An 11,750-nucleotide genomic window follows, 5' to 3' on the forward strand; every position below is an offset into this window, starting at 1 on the left:
CCACCCGCCTCCTCTGAGTGGAGCCCAAAGTGACCGACACTGAAAACTGCGGCTCAGGAGCAGCCCTGGATCGGGCAGTCCTTCAGGTCCCACGCGGGGCGGCCTCTGCTGCCCTTCACCGTCCACGCCTGTCACCTCCGCTCTCCAAAGTGTGGCCCCGTGAGGGCAGGGCCGTGTCCGCACGCATTAGATGCTCCGTGAACGAATACACGAGTGAGTGATCATTGCAAAGGGATGGCAAGTTCACACCCATTTAAACGAGACCACGTGAGACAAGTGTGGCTGGACATCCTTGTTCAAAATGCTCACCTCAGCATTTGTTACTGTAACACTTGGAATTAAGTTAAATATCTAATCATTGGGAACAATCAAATACACGTTAGTACATCCACACAGTTGGGAAATTACAGTTCCGAAAATCTTTGTTAATTTTGGGAAAATGCTTATGATATGAAGTTAAAGGAGAAGAGTGGATGCAAATCACATGCAGTGTGGTCTTAACTGAGAAAACACACGAGAGTCAGGGACCCCGTGGCGGGAGCTCACGCGTTGTTTATATGAATTGTCCTTTCCTCCATGTTCTTTCTGAAGTTTACACTTTTTTAGGGATAAAATATGGTATAACCAAAACCATAAAAACATGTTCTAAGGACAGAAAATCCACACACACTAAGACTGATCGCCCATGTTGGTTTATGTCAAACGCTATGATACTACCTCTTGACCTGCACGTTTCTGCAGCCCTCAGTCTGTGCCAGGCTTGCATTCTCTTCTTTCTTGCTGTACAATTCCTTCCTCAAACGTCTTTGGTTCAAGTTACTCCTATTTTCACGCTGGTGTCTTTTTCTAGATTGCTTGAAGTCTGGCTTGGTTTGAAGCTCTTGGCAGGGAAACGCAGAACTCCACTGTCAAAATTCAAAGATGGTCTTCTGGGCAAGCGAGGTGCTTTGGGAAAATACAAAGATACATTAGAGTATGCTTCCTGCCCTCAATAAATTTTCAGTTGACTACCTCTGGTTCTCTGGTCTTTACCTTGGAGGAACTGCTTTTATTAACAAACCACCAATGACATACTTCTGGCAAAAATCCAATGGCCTCACGCCTTTTCTGAGCTCTCAGCTCCTCTGCAGAGGCCGACCAGCCCCTTCTCCACGATGTGCTCGGGTCTGGTCTTCAGGGACTCCTGCCCTGTAATCATCTCTCTCATCTTCTGTTGGTGTCTAACTGAATTCCTTTCCTGCTTTTCAGCATCTCCAGGCCTCACGGTGCTCTTGAACCAACCCTGATCATCTGACCAAGTACTTCAGAGATGTTTATCCTCCTGACACCAGTTACCCTCATCACCTTGGGCCCAGTGGCCTATTCTGCCCTCTTCAACCAGAAAAGCAAACGCCACTGCTGCCTCTCACCTCTACCAGCTCCTCGTGACTCAGTGCTGTGTCTTCAGCAGAAAAAGGTAGGTCTCTCTCCATCCCAGAATATTCTCCTCGCAGCCTGAATTCAAGCATTCAACCACAGCTTCGACTTCCTCTTCCTGGGCTGGTCCCATCTGTCCCACTCACCTCTAATGGGCTGTCCCTTTGCTTGGCAGAAGTTCTACATCAGAGTATGTGTAATACCTATGGGCATGGCTTTTAAAAATTAATTAATTATGTATTTAAATTTTAAACTGCTTTATTGAGGTATGCTTGACATGGAAAAAGCTGTACATACTTAATGTATGTAACTTGAGCTTGGGGATAAGTATAATCTGTGAAACCATCACCACCATCAAGGCCAGAAACATATCCATCACCTCCCAAAGTTTCCCCCCATCCCCTTTTATTATCACTATTACTACTACTGTTGTTGTTGTTGTTCCGTGGTAAGAACACTTAACATAAGGTCAGAGGTCTCAGCCAAGTGTGAGTGCTTCTCAGTGTTCTCAGCAGCGGGCACCAGGCTGTACACAGACTTCCGGAACTTGTCTGTCCTGCACAAGTGCAGCTGCGCCGTGTGGCCATCACCTACCTCTCCCCTCCTCCTCCAGCCCCTGGCAACCACTCTTCTCCCCTCTTCTGTGTGACTATTTGCGATTCCACGTTACAAGTGAGGCCACAGAGGATCTGCCCTGCGTCTGCCTATCTCACTGAGTACAGTGTCCTCGATCGAGGTCCGTCCATGTTGTCGCAAATGGCAGGATGTCCTTGTTTTAAGACCAAACAATATCCCATGTATGTATACACGATGTTTCTTTATCCATTCGTTATAAGCATTTTTAAAAAATGTAAGACATTTTATTCATACAGCAAACATTTTTGAGTGCCTTTTCCAGCATGCAAGGCACTCCTTAGGCTGTGAGAGGAGCCATGGATAGATTGACAACTGTCCTGAAACTATTGCAACTTAGAGGCAAAGATCAGACTGGTAGCTAACACTGAAGTTGAGGGAAGTGTGTGGTTAGTGCTTAGAGGCATATTTTACTCTTTGATTTGTGTATTTCTCTTGTAATATCTTGTGTCCCCCCCAGTTCTAAAGGTAAGTATCACGTTTTCTAATTCTTTTATTTTTCGCAGGACGTAGACTAGCGCTCTGTACGAAGTAAGCTCTCTGGCGGCCAACGTGAAGTCGAGAATTCAGGCAATTTTTCAAATGAAGCTAATTTTTTTAAAATAAGAAATTTGAGTTTGCACTATCCTGCCCGCGCATCTACGTTGGCCACATTCAGATGCTTTTCTCTCATGCTTCATTTCATGCCTGCAGAGACCTCAGGGCCACATTTCACCGGACTCTCAAGCCTTCCAGGCGACGCCCAGCTCCGGCTAGGGCTTACGGACAGCTCTCCATCTCAACCCTCATCTCTTTGTTTTTTAGGAGAGCAGACAGATCACTGGAATTTTTTTTACGGTTTCTCAATCTTTTCTTGTCTTTCACACCCTTGGCCCTTGACGGTTCTAGTTAGTGAGCTTGCAGAAAGTCTCAGAGTGATCTCTCAGTACTGATTGGTTGAGGCGATGCATTTTGGCAGGAATCCCATGGAGATGGTACTTGGTCCTCCCCAGCGCGTCACATCAGGGGTGCATCTTCTTCCTGGAGACGTTACTTTCCTCACTTGGTTACGACGGCTGCAGATGTTCTCCATGGTAAAGACTATAAAGCTATTATTTTTCTCTTTCTAATTGATGAATCTCTTGGGGGAGATAAGTTGAGACTATGAAAATACCCTGTTTTTTCTCAAAGCTTAGCCCAGTGATTTTTGTATCCATCAGTGGATCTTTCCTGCAGTGACTTTTACTGTGATGTTTGCCTATTGGTGATTTGGTACTTTCCTCCTTTCTTCCACATTTGTTCACTTGAGCTCTGTAAGGAAGAGCTGCCTGTCTCTGCCGGTTGTTTATCTATTTATTTGTTTATTTACGTCACTGTGGACTCATGAATACTTACTTTGTTCTGTGGATTAGGATCCAACTCTTGTAATGGATGTTTTAGGAGCCGCTGTCTACTTGGCTGCTCACATCAGGCCGGTTTTGACCGTAGGGGGCTCCTTCGGGGGGCTGTCTGCGCCCTCGTGGCACCTCCCTCTGTTTTTCAAACCCGTCCCAGCTTTCTATCCCCACGCGTCTCAGGCTCACAACCGGACCCCACGGCAAGGTCGCCTTGTCCGGAACAGACTGCAGGGCGGCCTCGCTGGAACCTCGCCCCGGTTTCTGAGTCTCCGGTTCACAGTCACACTTGCAGCCAAACACCACCTTCCGGGAGAGCCTCGGCCCGGAGCGAGGCCTCCTCGTCGCTCAGCCCGAGCCGCGGGCGGTCCCGGCCGCGAGCAGCGGTGCCACGCCGCCCCGACCCCGGACTCGCATCGCTCAGGAGCGGCCGCTGGCAAGTGGGCCGCAGGCGTCGGGCTTGGAAACAGTTCCAGCTTTCGCCAGCCTGGGGAGCCGGAAACTAGGAACCAAGCGTCTGTCCTCATTTCTCTAAAAGTAGCTCCGAAGGAAACAATCCAGGAGAGTGTACGTCACCTCCACAGAACTGAGTGCCGTTCCAGCAGCCAGGAAAGAGGGACACGTGTGTCACAGGACCTCAGGGAGCTCGGCCTCTAACGCGCACACGCACGCGGATCCGAAAAGCTCCTTTGCCCACACGTGCTGGACGCAGGATCCCACAGGAGAGCAGGGGCACCGGGGGTCCAGAGCCCCGGGGAAGGGGGGGCCGGGGGTCCAGAGCCCCGGGGAAGCGGGGGCGGGTGTCCAGAGCCCCGGGGAAGCGGGGGTGGAGGTCCAGAGCCCCTGGGGGCGAGGGTGGCGCGGGGGGGCGGGGGTCCAGAGCCCCGGGGAAGCGGGGGCGGGGGTCCAGAGCCCCCAGAGACGAGGGGGGCGCGGGGGGGCGGGGGTTCAGAGCCCCGGGGGCGGGGGGGGCGGCCCCAGGAGCAAGGGGGAGGCGCTGCCGCTGAGCATGGCTGTTGAATTCGTCTACAATGAAGCACTTTAACATGTACCTTTATTATTGTGAGACACTCTGACATCGAACTTTTCGAAAATAAGGTCTGAGTGACACGAGTGAGACCAGACCCCTCTCTTGGTTTGCCCGTGATGCCCCGGGGCCCGGCGGACTCCCGGGTTCACAGCATAGGGACCTAGGCCAACTCACAGGGACGCACAAGCTGTTCAGTGTCAGCCTGGCTCCTGACTCACTTTGGGAGGTGACAGCACAAAAGACAGAGCCTAAAGACGGACACCCCCGAGTTCTCATCCCAGGCCCCCCCGTTACTCCCTGCACTTCCCGAGGCATCACTTGCCCGCTCAGACTCCATGGGGCGCATGCGTGGAAGTCTGGAGAGCTGCCTGAGGCCCCCCAGGCTAGAGCGAGCTCCAGTCTCGAGAAGACAGCACCGAGGCTTAGCTCCACCTGACCGTTTATCACCTGCCCCACGTCAGTCTTTGATTCATGAAGGTGACTTTGGTCCTAATTCCTTCTCTCCTTCAACTAGCCTGTGTCGTGTACCTGCCACGTGCCCCGCGCTGTTCTAGGGGCTGGGGTGCCGCGGGTCCAGGTGAGTGCCTCCTCAGTCAGCAGAGCACAAAGGCATCTCCAGAAGGATATATCAGAACTTCTGTTTCTATTTGTTTTAATATAAAGTTTAAAAAATGAGCCGACCTCATGCTTAGCCTAGAGAGTGACAGTGGCCCCTCCACGGGGAGGGTCCTAGTGGTGACCGCCACCGGGCACTGTGGGGTCCCTTATGTGGATTTGCAGGTGTTGAGCAGACAGCCCCCAAAAGAACTATTAGCTAGAAATTGTGGATGAAAGATGGCGGTAATAAAGAGCAAAAGCAAACAGCAGCCCAGAGCCTTCTTCACTCCGAGTACAAGCTCTTTGTCAGCTGTTTCCAGGCTAAAAACGTGCAGTACTAATCTAACAGGAAACCAGTCCCCAACATTTGTGATTCTCAGAATGGCTATTTGAAATGTAGATGCTATAGACTGAATGTTTGTGTCCCCATGAGATTCACATGAGAAACCCTAACCCCAAAGTGATGGTGTGAGGAGGTGGGAGGTGATCGGGTCCTGAGGATGGAGCCTCATGAATGGGGTCAGGGTCCCTTCAGAAGGGACCCCAGAGGGCTCCCTCGCCCCTTCTGCCATGAGAGGACACAGCAGGAAGGCAGCCGTCTGTGAACCGGGAAGGGGGCCTCACCAGACACCAGATCTGCCGACGCCTTGATCCTGGTGTCACAGCCTCTGGAACTGTGAGAAATAAACGCTCGTTGCTGAAGCTGCCTGTGGTAGTTTGTACCTCAGTCCAGTCAAACTAATACGGTGGATTTCCACCTTCTGTCATTAACATCAAACCTCACACCAGACATACGTTTTACCCTGAAGTATCAGCTAATGATCTATCCCAGTGATCATGTAAAAGTCTTGAGTACACTGGCTTAGAATCACCCAAACGCCACGCTCACTGAATGAATGACTCATTTAATAACCTATGCCAGACAGCATGTAAGAAGCTGGGTGCTGAGCTAAGGCACTACCCCGGCTTAACGGAGCTCTCTCTCCACACACACGCACACGCACACGCACACACACACACACGGACATGCACACGTGTGCACACACACTGCACAGTACAGTGTGATAAGTGACATGTGAAAAGGCTTCTGTAGGACGAGGTTCTGTGGGTGCAGCAAGGGACGTGCCTGGGGGAAGCAGGGAGGGCTCGGGGGGAGGAGCCGAGCCCTGGGGGAGAGGGAGCTCGTCTTCCCCCGAGACAGGCCGCACGAGAGGGAGCAGGCCGGCCCGAGCGGTCAGCTGTGCAGAAGCAAGGACACCGCAGCGTGCGTGGCATCCCAGGGGACAGCAGAGCAGCCTGGGAGGGAAGCGCCCCGGAGGCTCCGGGGAGAGGCGTGTTCACGGCCCCAGGCTCTGCCACGCCACGTGGTGCCCTCCACAGCCCGGTGCCGCACAGCCCCTCCCGGGGAGCTGAAGGCCTGTACCGAAGGCCGGGCGGACCTTCTGGAAGACCTTGTGATTCCAAGTGAATCTCTCTGTCCTGGGGGGGCAGGGGGGTCACTCGCTCCGCATGGGTGTTCCTGGCTTTGCAGTTTCCGCCCCGGTCCTGCCCCAGGCCCTCCCCAGAGGCACCACGACAGCAATTTGGGCCCGTTATCTCCCCGCCTATTTCTAGCCTTTATATGTACGTCTGTGAATAGTATATGTTTGTTTTTATAAAGGATCTAGAAATTATATTTGTAGCCTTTTATAGAAAAGTAAACATGACAGACTATTAAGTACCAGTACTTATAGTGGAAACCTGGGGGTTCGTTATATTGTACTTTGTATATTTTGGATTTCTTTTTTTAAAAAGCCAGCAAAGCTTGGGACCCCAGGTGGTTGACGGCCCTGCTCCATTCACGGTTCATAATCCAGAACTTTCTCTTCAACTCCTCTGGGGGGCTTACCCGACAGCTCCCCAAGGGCAAGGGTGGGGCAAGAACTCGCCTGAAGCTGCCTGTGAGGTCCTGCCCGGAGGTCACCTGTGTGGTCAGGACCCAAGCTCTCCACACTCCTGTGGGCCTCGTCCCTGGCCTGGGGCAGGGCAAGAGCTCATGGGGGCATTTCTGCCTCCGACCCAGTGCACAGCGGGGTCAAGGCCACGCTCGTCTGAGTCCTGGGGACACCGCTTCCAGCTATGTGACCAGCAGTCTGCGAACGGAAGGGTCGGATCTACCTGCCGCCGAGTGACGTGGGGCAGTAAAGCCCTCGGCAAATGGGGCTGGAGGAGGGGGCCGGCACCACCCTCCGCTCTCCGTGGGGCAGCCAACAGGAAACGGGTCCCTCCTGGCAGGACCGGTGAACGGCACCTCTGCTTCCTTAGAGCAGCAGCGTGAGGGCTACAAATCTCGTTAGAGAGCCGTGTGCTGTCAGAGGAGATGGTGTGTGAATCTGGAAAGCAGGGGGCTCAGCACATAGAAGTGACATCAGCTGAAAATAACAGTGATTGAAGTCCTCTAATTTACAAAAGAAAAGGTCTCCAAAGAAGACCTTAGAATGAGAAGGAGGTCACAGAAGGGAGGCTTGAAAAGAGGAGGCAGGTACCGGGGAGGAGGCCGTGGTCAAGACAGAGCAGCTTTGTCCCGGGAACGCAGGTTTGGGGGTAAAGTTCCGAAGGGGAGCAGTTTCCTACTGAACTGAGAATCTCCTGCACCCGGAGATTTGTGGTTTGTGCTGGCAGTGAGCATTTCCCAGGGGTCAGGGTATCACCGTCATGGAAGAACAGACACATTCTTACAGGGGAGATGGTAAAAAGGACAAACAGCTGCTTCTCTCTGAGGTTCTGGGAGCTTCATCCGTTAATCAATCGTGGAGCCAAGATGAACACAAAGGTAATTCTCAGAACACTTCCCCTCCCTCACCTCCGCCAGTGAACATCAAAATACTTATGCCTACGATAGTTTGTTTTTTAGTGAGAGTGGGAAGGAGACCTCCGCTTAGGTCTCCTTCTTTTAACTACCTATCTATACTCTAGTATCACTTATGTAAAACTCTACCAGCTTTCTCTGTCTGGCATCTATCTATCTAATCTGCCTAGAGAGACTGCAGGAGGAATATTTGGATGTGTTCACATTGCTTATCTCTAGATGAGGAGGTGGAGATAATTTTTACTTTTAAAAAATATTTCATATACATGTATACTATTTCAGTAATTAGCATATGTCATTTTTATCTTCAGAAAAAAAGCTACGTTTGTTTTGAGAGAGACAGACAGACCAAGGTTGATCATATTGCAGAGCTTCAGATTCAGGCATTTGATCAACCAAGTTGAATCTTCTGCAAAGGGTGTTGAAACAACTGAGCTGGAGCACAAGTGTGGAGTTATATCTTTTTTTTTTTTTACAGACTTCCTTTATTTAGAGCAGTTTTAGGTTCACAACCAAATTGAAAGGTACAGAGATCTCCCATGTACCCCTGCCCCTGCCCCCCCTCACAGAGACACACACACAGAGACACAGACACACACACAGACACACACAGAGACACACACACAAGACACACACAGACACACACACAGACACAGACACACAGAGACACAGACACACACAGACACACACACAGACACAGGCAGACACACACAGACACACACACAGACATACACAGAGACACACACACAGAGACACACACAGAGACACACAGAGACACACACAGAGACACACACAGACACACACAGAGACACACACACAAGACAGACACACACACACACACACACAGAGCCTCCCCTGCTATCAGCATCCCCACCAGATGACGCAGGTGTTACAATCAATGACCCTACATGGACACCCAGTTACGACATCAGAATCACCCATGGTTCACATCAGGGTCCACTCTCGGTGTCGTGCATTCTGCAGGTTTGGACAAATGTATAATGATATGTATCCACATTATAACATCATACACAGTATTTGCACTGTCTACTCATCTCCTTCCACTGCCACAACCAGTGGTATTTTTATGTTGGGGTTACAGCTTTTTTTTTTTTAATATTTATTTATTTATTTGGCTGCGTCGGGTCTTAGTTGCGGCACGCAGGGTATTTCGTTGCGGCGTGCAGGCTTCTCTCTGGTTGTGTTGGGCAGGCTGCAGAGCTTGTGGGCTTAGTTGCCCCATGCGTGTGGGATCTTAGCTCCCTGACCTGGGATTGAACCCACATCCCCTGCATTGGAAGGTGGATTCGCAACCACTGGACCACCAGGGAAGGCCCTGGGTTACAGCTTTTTAAAGGCCAGATCTCCTTTCGTACTGCTTCTTTCTTTGGAATTTGGATTTACAGAAAACATCGTTCTAATTTCTAAACTCTACTGCTTATCAGCTGTGTGGCCCTGATCAGATTGCTCAACCTCTCTGAGCCTAAGCAGCCTCCACTGTAACACAGACGCAAACTAACTATCTGGCAGTGATGAATAAATGTGTACAAAGGGCTTACGGTCATTCTGAGGAACGTGCGTGTGCATGTGTGCCGTGTGTACATGTGTGTCTGTGTGTCTGTGTTGTGCGCTGTGTGTGCACGTGGGACTGTACAGGCATATACTGCATATGCAGGTGCCCATGTGTATTATATGTGTGCACACGTGTGTGTGTACATTTGCATTTTGCCCTCATTTTACTGCCACCGTGTATTTCTGGCAGGCGGTGCTGATGAGGCCCAGAGGCGGTACAGGAGGTCAGAGGCAGGGGAGCCTGCAGGAGACCCAGCTCTGCCGGCCCCTGCCAACCAGCACTCCTGCCCGGCCCCCCCTGCCCCGGGGCTGAGGCAGAGCACCCACTGGGACCCCAGAGTGGTCGGAGTGAGAAGTTACCCAGGGTAGTTGAAATGCACTGTTTATTTGTCAAATTCCCAAAGGTAACCCTGCCAAGGATGGTTTACCGACTCACAGCACTTGGGTCTCCTCTTACATTATTAAGCTCCAGAGAACTGTGTTTCTTATTCATCATCACACAAAGCTCAAAAGAACCAAGACAGAATCCCGCCTCCTGGCACCTCCACAACCCCAGAGGAAAAATCGAGCAGTCCGAGGTCCCTGGTCTCAGATAAAACAAAGTATTTAAATTCTGACTGATTTTTTTCTTTTTCCCAGGAGGGGTTTTATGCTGGGTGATAAGAACTTCTTTAGTTTTGTTTTTGTTTTTTGGATCTGTTTCTTTTAATCCCTGCCCCCTGTAAACTTTATTCATTAATGTTAAGAATGACATAGTAGAGTCAAAATTCTGGAGCTGAAGTGGAAAAATATAACCAGAGTACGTAACGTTGGACCCTAAGCCACAAAAATTATAGTGCAATTTGTTGCTAAACAAACTTAATGTCCTTTATTAAATTTCTCTATTATAAGCCTCCCAACGATTCCTGCAGCTCCTGGAACTTAAAGCTGTACAAGCCACACCATTTGCTACTTTTCTGTCGCTAAATTTCCAAAACCAAGTAATGCTGAGATCTCAACCAGGAAACAAGAATTGTATACTCTTTTTCCTCACCTTTCTCTCTGGTGGACAGTGCAACCCAATGAATAATATTTTAGGAGATTCCAAAATTTTCCCAAATGGTTAAAAAAATTATGTTTCACAAATTAGTTTGTAATTTAAACATACATATAAATTAGACAAACAGAATCCCAATTCAGTGATATGCAGTACAATCAAAGGGAAGGCTCCCGTCAGGCAACACTTGGCTTTAGACACGTACCCGGAGGATGAGAGGGGATCCTGTGAAGCCCAGCCCGGGAGGATGAGAGGGGATCCTGTGAAGCCCAGCCCGGGGGGTTCTCGGTTTCGGCCCCGCTGACATTGTGGGACAGGTCGTTACTCGCGTGCGGATGTTGAGCCGCATCACTGGCCTGTGTCCACCAGATGCCAGGAGCAGCCCCCTTCCACGTGTGGCAGTCACAGGGCCTCCAGACATCACACAGGCAGGCCCCATGGAGACCCTTAACTCCAATTAAAAAAAACAGGCTGTTCAATAAAAAGGAAAGAAACACCAACACAAGATACACCGTGGATGACTCTCAAAAACTTTATACCAGGAAGGACGCCAGACCCACAGACCACACACTGTCCCATTTATATGAAATACCCTGCGAGGCAGCTCTACAGAGAAAGAAAGTGCACCCGTGGGCGGGTGTCAGTGCGGGAAGCAGGGGCGATGGCAAGGCTCTGCATCTGGTTACGGTGACAGCTGCACAGCTTGGTCGGTGTTTTAACCTCACTGAATGGTACACTTTAGATGTGTACTATTTACATATAGCATGTAAATTTGACCTCAATAAAGCTGTTTTTAAAAAAACATGAAAAAAACAATAGGAGGGTAAACGTATTGCAGAAGGAGGAATCAAAACAGGGGCCAACCTGATCCCAGCGACTTGCTTTGACTCTGGGCAGCGGTCTCCCCAAACAGGGGTCAGACCCCCGCCTTCTGCTGGCCCGAATGACCGTTAGAACAAGCCTGAGGTGTTTTTGCCAAACAGCTGCATCGTCTGTTAGCACCTGATGCCACCCAACGGGCTGTGTAGTCAGTGCTGGTGTGTGTCTTTCTATGGAAAACATTGTGTACGCATGGCCACCCATGTCCAACCCGGCCAGGAAGAAGACGGGCGATCAGCAGGGCTCTGCCCTGTAAGACCGTCTCCGTTTTCTGTTAGCATGTGAAATAATTCATGGTGAGGCATACCTAGCGTGACATGAAATGCAAAGGGGAAAAAGGTTTGAAACCCCCCAGAATCCCCCATG

The sequence above is a fragment of the Balaenoptera borealis genome (assembly GCF_965194805.1).
Source record: "Balaenoptera borealis genome assembly, chromosome: 12".
NCBI lineage: Eukaryota > Metazoa > Chordata > Mammalia > Artiodactyla > Balaenopteridae > Balaenoptera > Balaenoptera borealis.